The 10,059-nt window shown below is 26.2% G+C and overlaps 1 protein-coding gene and 1 long non-coding RNA gene across 5 annotated transcripts in view; one reads left to right on the top strand and one right to left on the bottom strand.

Moving 5' to 3' along the window:
* LOC122268907 (uncharacterized) overlaps positions 1 to 10,059 on the bottom strand; it is a 28,306-nt gene that overhangs the window by 6,976 nt on the left and 11,271 nt on the right. The window contains exon 3 of the long non-coding RNA XR_006224771.2: positions 6,929 to 7,037. This is a non-coding gene — a long non-coding RNA (uncharacterized lncRNA). The remainder of the gene's footprint in view (positions 1 to 6,928; positions 7,038 to 10,059) is intronic.
* Positions 1 to 10,059, top strand: part of LOC107457033 (homeotic protein ultrabithorax) — a 218,932-nt gene that overhangs the window by 199,635 nt on the left and 9,238 nt on the right. The gene's annotated exons all lie outside the window — the stretch shown is intronic.

Below are 10,059 nucleotides of genomic sequence, written 5' to 3'. Positions count from 1 at the left end.
TGAATAAAAAATATGACTGCAAGTACAACAAAATGCAAGTACAAAAAAGCACAACACAAAAAACTTTTTTCACAGTGTACCCCGCTTAAAGTACAAAAAGTGGTGCAAAATAGGAGGGTAAATAAATAACATTCTCTTGCATTAACTACTACTTTTTCATTGAATCACTAAAATGCGTTTAAATATAAAAATATAAACTTGAATGATGTATATACTATTAACGTCACGGGTATATGTGATTTGATGAATAGATAATAATGCTTAAATATTTACGCTGTCACTTTTATTAGGTTATTTTTTTCATTTGTGGAAAATCGGATCGTTATCAGTGCGATGGCAGTAACAAAAATATGAATATTATTATAACTGTCGTTGAAAAGTCGATGCTATCTTTGAGTTTACGTCTACGAATGTTCAACTCCGTAGCCTTGTAATTTTGAATCCAGTTTGGAAGATAAGGGAACTCCAGGTTCAAATATTGGGAGAAATTTGCTTCGTGGAGGATATTTTGATGGAACTAACCCGCATTTGCCTTACAGGGAGAGGAAAACCACGAAAACCTCCTACGGTTAGCCCAACTACAAGGGGCATCTGGTACATGATCCATCTATCACTGAGGATACTTTACGTCAGCACTGTGGTCGGTGCAAGCCGGGTGCGGAATTCGTATCGACCAGCCTATCTGGGATTCGAACCAGCTTTCCTTCACTGGTGGGCAAACGCTCTCTCTTCTAAGTCACCTCTGCTCTAAAAGGGTTAATAGATTTTCGTTTAATGAAAGATGCTTTAAAATTATTCATCTTGCATTTAGTAGTTTGTAAATAGAAAACTGTTGTCTTGCAGTTTCGTCATAAAATTACGTACACTGCAAAATGTTTTTTTGTTTTTGTTTATTCTACCATTTTCGATTTAAATGAAATAAATTTTGAAATGCAGAACTTTAATTATAGTGTACAAAGTTGTATAAAATTGGCAAAATAACAATTGTTTGAAGGAATAGGGGTAAATATATTACTATAAATTTGTTTGTATTTTAAACGAAATGTTTTTCAATGAAGCCATGCTCATGATACTATATGAACATTTTTTCAACGAGATTATTATTTTTAAGTAATAAATTGAAACAAATTATTGTTCTTTTTGTTAATATTTGAACTTATTAGAACTTTTAACCCCTGGAAGAGTATCGTTATTTGAGACATTATTTATAATATTAGTATTACATATTATATAATTTCATTAAAATATATATGCTATTACAAGTTTATACAACTTAAAATTAAACTTCGTATACTAATAATATTTTTTAGAAAATTATCAAATCAGTCGAATTATTATTAAATAACCATAAATTCGGGTTCAAGGGCACAAATCGAATCGGTCGTTAAATTTACGTAATAGTGCTTTTAATTTACATAGTAGTTTATGTGCTTTTCTCAGGTGTTTCTTGCAAAGCTTTTTCTGTAGGAGATTTTTCTGGCACTTTTTTTTCGTGGTACTGAATCATATATTTTTCATGTATGATTAGCATAATATTAAAAAGCAATCAAAATACAGACAATCATGGTTAATTTTTTAGCCTCTTCAAAATATCAAATATATTATCTAAAATACAAGAAATTAATTATTAAGAAAAATTAAAATTTTTAGTAAATAAGTTGTATTGAATTGTGTAGTTTTTATTTTCCTTTTAATTAAAAAAAACCTTCATATTTTGTTAATGATGCATGCCAGATATTAAGTATAAACAATTTCTTAAAATGTCTGTATTCAAGAGAGTTAGAAAACAATTCGAAACCTTAACAGTATATGTATTTAAACATTATGAAATTTGCTTGATGTATTTATAAACCTATTGGTAATATTTCAAAAGCTCTCTTAACACCTTCCCCATATGGTCAACTCAGAAATAGGTTTAAGGTATCTTTTAATATTAATTTATCAATTCAGTGAAAGTCTAATAAATAGTAGTTAGACTAGCATTTTTTTTTTTTTTTTTTTTTTTTTTTTTTTTTGCATTCCTAGACAAATTTGAGCTGTTTCAGTTTTCCAGAAACAAGATAGACAGGTGATCAGGGGCATAATTTGACGAATAAAATTTTTTTCAATTCTCCAAGGAATGCTAAAGCTTTATATGAAAATATATGCTAACATTTTACGTGTATAGTACCTGAATGTGAGTTTTCTAACACTTTTACGTTATAATTAATGAAAGATAAAAAATTCTGAGATATTAAAAGGAAATGCAATTAAAAGAATGCATTAAAAGTCTTGTAATAACTAATTTTCTCTCTATAATTATCAAACTACTAACTATATTTCTAACAGTAGCTGTCAATAAAACAATTCAACATTATTTATTTAGCGGAGTTATAACAGACCAAATTAATAGCAAACAAATCTAAAAAATAACACAAACTCTTCTCAAAGTCAATAAACCTAATTATTTCATTAATGCAACATTATATATCTGTTTGATAATTCATAAAGATATGAGTCGATATTTATTAATTAATCAGCTTTCCTATTTGATATATATTTTTACTAACCATACGCGAAACAGCTTTAAATGAAAATAGATAATTCTCTGAACATTTATCAGTAAGTAAATAAATGCAACAAAATAACGTCTGACAGTTAACATTCATTAAAGGAAACTACAACATAATGACATTTACAGCACTTCCTACTCATAAAAATAGATTAAAAATATGCGAGAAGGACGGTCAAGGCTTGCATATAATTGAAGGTTCATTTATGTAAGCGTCTGTCTACTGCTGATTTAATTTCATTCATTGAATTCTGCTTTAATTGTAAAATGTTCAAGTTGAATTTAAACATATTCGTATGATTTAGGTCAAGCATTGCCTCTCCACCCTTTGACTTACACTAAACAGCATACATGATTAATTTATTATTATTGCATTTATTTACTTAACATCAATATATCTGATTATTATTATAATTTTTTCTTTGAATTAGGATAAAGAAAAAGTGAAAGTAATACTAAAGTTAGTTTTAATTCAAATCTGTAGCAATACTGTAATTAGTTATAATTCAAAAATTAGCGCAAAAATTAGTGTCATTATTAAAATTATAGCTCGATTATGATTTTTAGATCAGGTAGATATATTTAACTGTTTATTTAATTTTCTATATATAATAATTTTTATTATTATTTTGACTCTGTTATTATTGTTTACGGTTATATTTAGTTATAAATCAGTATCCATTTTACAATTTTTCCTTACAAGTATGTATAGTAATACACCTTTCGAAATACACCTTACATAAAAATAAAAAAAATTTAAAAAAATCTCGGAAAGTTGATATGGGTATGAAGCTTAACGATACAAATTTATATATAATATTTTACCCGTTTCTGGGTCATTTTAGTTTACCTTCACCAGTGGAATAAATGAAAGGAGTGGTAAAACGGAGATAATTTAATCCGACAGAGATTACGTCATTCAAAAGAAAATTAATGTTGAGTTAAAAGTAAAACCTGAAATTGACAAGTGTTAGAAACTTAAAAAATTCACTGCTCTTTTTTTTAAATTTTTTTTAATTTAAACCACATTGTTAATTCGTTCTGCTAGTTCTAAAACGAAATGAATTTTTATTTTGTATATTTCGATTAACATTGCTTACAACTCATTTGAATAATAATCAGGTATTTTTTTAAAAGTATTTACTGTCAATGCGCATTCCAAACACATATTTTAAGTACCATTTATGCACTATTGCTTTATATCAGTTTTCCCCATCCATTTCTTTAGCGAAAATGCTACTTAATTTCTCATTCATATTGTAACCCTACAACAGATAAAATGAATTAGCTTAGAAATAAATTTCTCGTGAGAGCTGCTGATGTTTATTAAAGTATAATGATTAAACAGTAAAACAAAACAAAAAAATCTGGATCTAATTATGGATAAAAGAACGGCACCCTGAGTGCCGATACTTTTCACCGTAAAACCTATTATTACCGGAACATGTTACGGTTGAATTTTTTACGTATTTTTCTCAATATATTTATACATGCCTTCTGTTTGTATTAGTATTTTTTAATGAAAGATGGTGAGAAATACTATTACAAAAAATCTGAAATACCGCTATTTTTACAGTAATTACCGTAATTTTTCCAGTAATAATCCCTGAATCACTCTAATTTAATAAATATTACAGCATAATATTTCACGGTAAAAATGGATTTTACGGTAAAATAGATTTTATGGATAATGCACGGTACTTTATACCGTAATTAGATCCTACATTTTTAACAGTGTAACCTGAACTGAATTTATTTAAAAAAAGATAAAATGTGTTAATATATATGATGTTACGTTAATCTAATAAATTTAAAACAATGAAGCTACTACAATTTAAAAACACTGAACCACATTTGCTTAAGTTTAATACATTGCGGAAAAAAAAAAGAAAAAAACGTTATCTAATTCAACGCCTTAATAAAGTCGCAGTAAATCTGCATCACGGTGTGCAAACCGATATGATGCATACGGATATTATGGTTCTAGGTAACAGCATTATGGTTTATATTTGAACATATTTTTCAGCACATGTATTATTATTTTCAATTTTTCAAGATTTAAATGTTATTGGAATTTAATAAAAATTTCTTTTAAGCTAAATTAGTAATTTCAACCTTACTGAAAGTTCAGATAATTTATAAACAACGCTTATACTAAAAATTTTTAATAATTGGTAAAAATGTTAAGCTATTTGTTTTATAACCTTCAATTTTTTTTTCTAAATTTTTTGATGGATTCATTTTTTAAACAGTTTAAAAATCTAATATTAAATAACAAACTGTATAAAGGTACAGTAAATTTTGAATTTCTTACGCATTTTTCTCAAAATATTTATGCGCGTCCTCTGCTTGCATAAGTATTTTTTAATGAAGACGGTGAGAAATACTACTTCAGTTTTCCTGAAATAAAGTTGAATTATCAGCAATACTTTATATTCCTTAAAATACAAGGAAGTCTGAGTAGCAAAAAAATTGGGTTCACATCAATGTAAATTTTTTTTCTTTCTTTTAGCTTATGAACTTTTTAGTTATTTTCTCCTCCATTTAAATTAATTAAAGCATTAAATAATTTTATCACACTATAATATAGTTTTTTTTCGTTTGCTTGTTTCTCTTTAATAGAAAATTAGTAAACTTGATATTTATTTTATTTTAAAATATGTCCCTGGAATTTTCAAACAATTACTGAAAGCTTTCATTCTTTGTTTCTTAGATAATGTAAATTATTATTGTATCATGAGAGAATACCAAGCTATCCCAAAGAAATTTATGAATATTTTAAAAAAGTTAGAGCAAAATATTTTTTTCTTTTAAGAATTTAAATAAAAAGTAGGAGAGCGTCAAATACTGAGACCAAATAGTATTTTTATTTCCTTCAAAATCAAACATGTGGACAAAGTAAATTATTGAACAAAGTAAAAATTCTTTGAAAAAGTTTTGACTGCATCCTAAAACATTTTCATTATTCTGAAGTTTCATACGTAAACATAAAATTCTTGAATTTACTTGCGATTTAATTGAATAATTAATAATTTGTTAAGAAAACTTTAACAGATAATTTAAGACAAAAATAATTTTGCTCTTAAACAGGATTTAAAAATCTTCGTTTTTAAGATTTATTCTCTTATGTTTGCATGCTTCACCACCATTTTGTACATTTATTTAAAATACTATGAGACAACTAAAATAATTCTGCCTGAATAATTTTTTTCTTTAGGAAGTGAAATGTCGGTTAACTTCAGTGACTTGTTATATTTCAAGAAAGAGAGTTTCTTAGAGTTTTTAAAATATTAGTAATTCTAAATTAATTAATATTAATTAATGTATACTACAATATTCCAGATACACATTTCTGAAATTAAAAAAAAAAATTCAAAAGGCAAAAGATTTTTTTGAATTTATTTTTTTAAACTTGTATTTAATAGAAACAATAAGTTAAATTTTTTAAATTTAGGAATTTATACATTTGTAGTATTTATTGTGAATGTCATTTTGAAAATACTTCATACTTAAAACAGAGCCGTCATGAATAAACAACTTGGAAATATTGGAACTTGGAAATAAAATTTCACATGCATCATAATGCATAGGAATATTTGCTTTTATTGGTAAAATGTGAAAGAAATTAATATTTTAATTATCAGGTGATACTATACAGCTGTATTGTTTTTACTCGAATGAAACCGGTTTGCATTTGTTTACGCTCCTGTATCAATTGGTTGACTTTGTAATGCAAAACGTTAAAAATAAAAAAAAATAGGAAGTATATAAGCATATAAAAAATCTCCCGAATAAAAACCAATTACATGTATGTTTAAATATAAAAGTATTGCATAGAAACTCGTACAAATCATGTAATAATTAAAAAACTACTGTGATTCTAATAATTTGATCTAAGTATTATAATACACTAATATAATGCTTGCTATAATAAATATTCTATATTTATACAATATATCGTCTAATTTATCCAATCGTCAAACTTATATTATATATCATCTAATTTAACCAATTGATACACTAACGTAAACAAGTGCAAACCGGTTTCAGTCTCATGAAACAATAAATCTGTATAGTATCACCTGGTAATTAAGATTTTACAAAGAATCTTGCAGTACGTCAAATAGTTTGGACTAAGACTGTATATCATAAGAAAATTGAGACCGTCATTGATTGCGTATTAAATAAATGAATATCTTAAAATAATTCTATGTCAAGAAAAAGAGCTAATAGAGTTGATGAGTCCTTAAAAAAGGACCTTAAAGGGATATAGAAATCTGCAAAAAATAGAAGGATTTGTTTAAATAAATATAATTAAATCGCAATTAAATGGAACAATAATAGGAAGACTTAAATAGTTTATTGTAAATTACTTACATTTGCAGTTGTAAAGCTAACTCTTATAAGAGATAAGGATTCTGTTCTTCAACAGGAGCAATGCTTCAATAATTTTGGCATTGATTTATTTTTCGGTGACAATCTGAAACTAAATCAAAAAGAAAAAGATAATAATAGAATAACTGCATAATTCTTCAAGACTTATCTTTTAAACAAAATATTTGCTTGTAGCAATTTTTTTTAACTCGTGAAGTTTGAAAAGGAATGACCAAAATAATGTTAATAAATCTTATTTCTTAGCTAGTATTGAAAGCTATATAAGATTTACAAGAGTATAATATCTTAAAAAATACAATTCGACTTTTTATTCATTCTTTTGCCTTTATTAATTCTTTTAAAAAAATAATATTGGCATTGTAACAATTCTGCATTGTTAGAAATTTCTCTGAAAAAGTGGTTAAATAAAAATTTATTGAATGGTTGTTTTACCATATTTAATCAAGCACTTAAATTACCATAAATAAAATGGTAATCAAACTCTTAAGTTTGAGAAAAACTGTTTTTTTAACTGCTTTCCTTTAATACGGTTGAACAACCAGAACTGTCAATCTCATGACCGGCAACACATGAAAAATTTCCAGTGTCCGACACTCTCCAATGCCCATCACCTTGCCAAAAGCCGAGTTAAGTAATAATCATTATTTTTTTACGTTTTTGAAAAATGTTGGTTGTAAATGATTAAAAAACCGCATAGTATTGTATTCATGGTTTTATAAACATACTTTTTGTTAACTGGTTTCAAAACCATAGAGGAAAAAAATATCTTTACCGTAAACTTTACGGTTAATAGGATGGGCAGTTATTTGACCATAATTTAAGAATTTTAACAGTGTACTTTATAGGAATAATGATTATCCAGTCGACCTGATAGTAACAATCAAAAGAAATGCAACGTTTGCTATCTGGGTATCATTTTATAAGTAAAGAATAGTGTATAAATTTGCGGTTATGTGATTGAGGTATATAAATTTGTGTCTTAAGAGTCAGAAGAGTGACATATTTTATTGTCATTAACTAAAAGGTATTACTATTTGAGTAATTCCAAAATTGGCTTTAAAAATTTAGAATTTCTGATAAATAAAAAATTGCTTTTATTAATTTAAATATTTAAAGCAAAATCGTAAATACTGTAATTAGTAAAAAACGAAAAAAGAAAAAGAATTTTTTTTAAAAAGAAAACGTAGAAAAAGACTTAAACTGTAAAAATTATATAATTTTAGAAGAAAAATAATTTATCTAAATTAATATCTACCTAATTATTGTTATTGTAACAAATGGAAAGTTTTTGAAATTGGCTTTAAGTATTGAATTACTATTATGCGCATAGACAAAAACAAAATGGAACAGAAGAACAACGGTACAGAAATCATATTTAGTTAATATTAAAATTACAACACAGAGCGAATAGGTCGCTAATTCCAGAAAGAAACAAACCAAGGAAAAGCGTTCACAGCCTTTCAAATTTCATTCATGTTTTTTTTCCTACAATTGGTGATATATGCAACTGGTTTACCATCGAATTTCAGCATTTCTTTAAATTGGAAATGCATTCAAAAATCAGTTATGTATTATTATATCTCGTTTTATAATAACTGAAAAGGTTATGTAGTGAATAAGCTACAATATTCCAACTACACATTTCTGAAATTAAAAAAAAAAATTTCTAAAGGCAAAGGATTTGTTTGAATTTATTTTTTTGAATTATTTTCAAGGAAAAGCGTTCACAGCCTTTCAAATTTCATTCATGTTTTTTTCCTACAATTGGTGATATCTGCAACTGGTTTACCATCGAATTTCAGCATTTCTTTAAATTGGAAATGCATTCAAAAATCAGTTATGTATTATTATATCTCGTTTTATAGTAACTGAAAAGGTTATGTAGTGAATAAGCTACAATATTCCAAATACACATTTCTGAAATTAAAAAAAAAATTTCAAAAGGTAAAAGATTTTTTAAATTTAGTTTTTTAAACTTGTATTTAATAGAAACAATAAGTTAAATTTTTAAATTTAGGAATTTATACATTTGCAGTATTTATTGTAAATGTCATTTTGAAAATACTTCATACTTAAAACAGAGCCGTCATGAATAAACAATTCATACCTAAAAAGTGACAAACAGAATTTCTATCATAAATTTATTTATCTTAGTTATATTGTGAACATGGATTAACATTATTTTGATGTTTACTTATTTATTTTTTGCTGTTATTTTGCAGTGAGATAGGAAATGTATAGTTATTTGGGAAAAAGAGCATGTAATAAAACTAATATTAACTATAAAAAATTTAAATGGAAGTATTTTTCAAAGATTAAATTTATAATCACTGAAATGTAAAATGTTTAATACATTTACTAAATTAATTATTTATTATTAATATTTATTTTGCAGTGACATGAGAAAAGCACAGTTATGTTGGTATTAAAATAAATAGTACAAATAGTTATTGTGACTATTTTTTTTTGTCGTTATCCCAATAATTGTGATAGTATGTTATTTCATAAAAACGAATGAATTGAAAATATTTAACTGTTAAATTGCTAATTTAACAGTTAAATATTTTCAATTCATTCCTCCCCTCTAAGAAAAAAAACGTTTGGTCGCAATTTTTCTCTTTAGAAAATTATGCATCAAAGTTACATTAGGGTAAATTCAAATTTTATTTTAAAATGTATAATTCTTAGAAACTACGTGACCCGACTGATAAAAGTCACTAAAAACTGACTCCCACCAAATTCAATATTTTCTGTATTCACATATAATTTCACGCTCTCCTCTTTTCTCCAAAAACGTATTCCGTCTCCCAACGCAATTTAAACTCAGACCCTCAAAAATTGAGGCGCATTTCCTTGATTAAGATGCACAACGAAAAGTAAAGTTGCAAAGTAGCAATTTTAGTAGCTCCTAACTTTAATATCCAACATCGTATATAGAATTGTAACTTAAAACCATCTTTCCGCCATGCATGGGTGGCAGAATTTCTACTTTGCATTACGAAACTTTTGGAAACGCTCAATAAGCATGATTTATTGCTATACACAAGAAGCTTCGTCAAAAGACATTTAAGTAAAGCAATCGATATTTTACATCTGTACCATGGAAAGCGAGA

Source organism: Parasteatoda tepidariorum, chromosome X2 (assembly GCF_043381705.1).
Source record: "Parasteatoda tepidariorum isolate YZ-2023 chromosome X2, CAS_Ptep_4.0, whole genome shotgun sequence".
Lineage (NCBI taxonomy): Eukaryota > Metazoa > Arthropoda > Arachnida > Araneae > Theridiidae > Parasteatoda > Parasteatoda tepidariorum.
The sequence above is the reverse complement of the archived record's forward strand: the minus strand, read 5'-3'. Positions and strand labels throughout refer to the sequence as shown.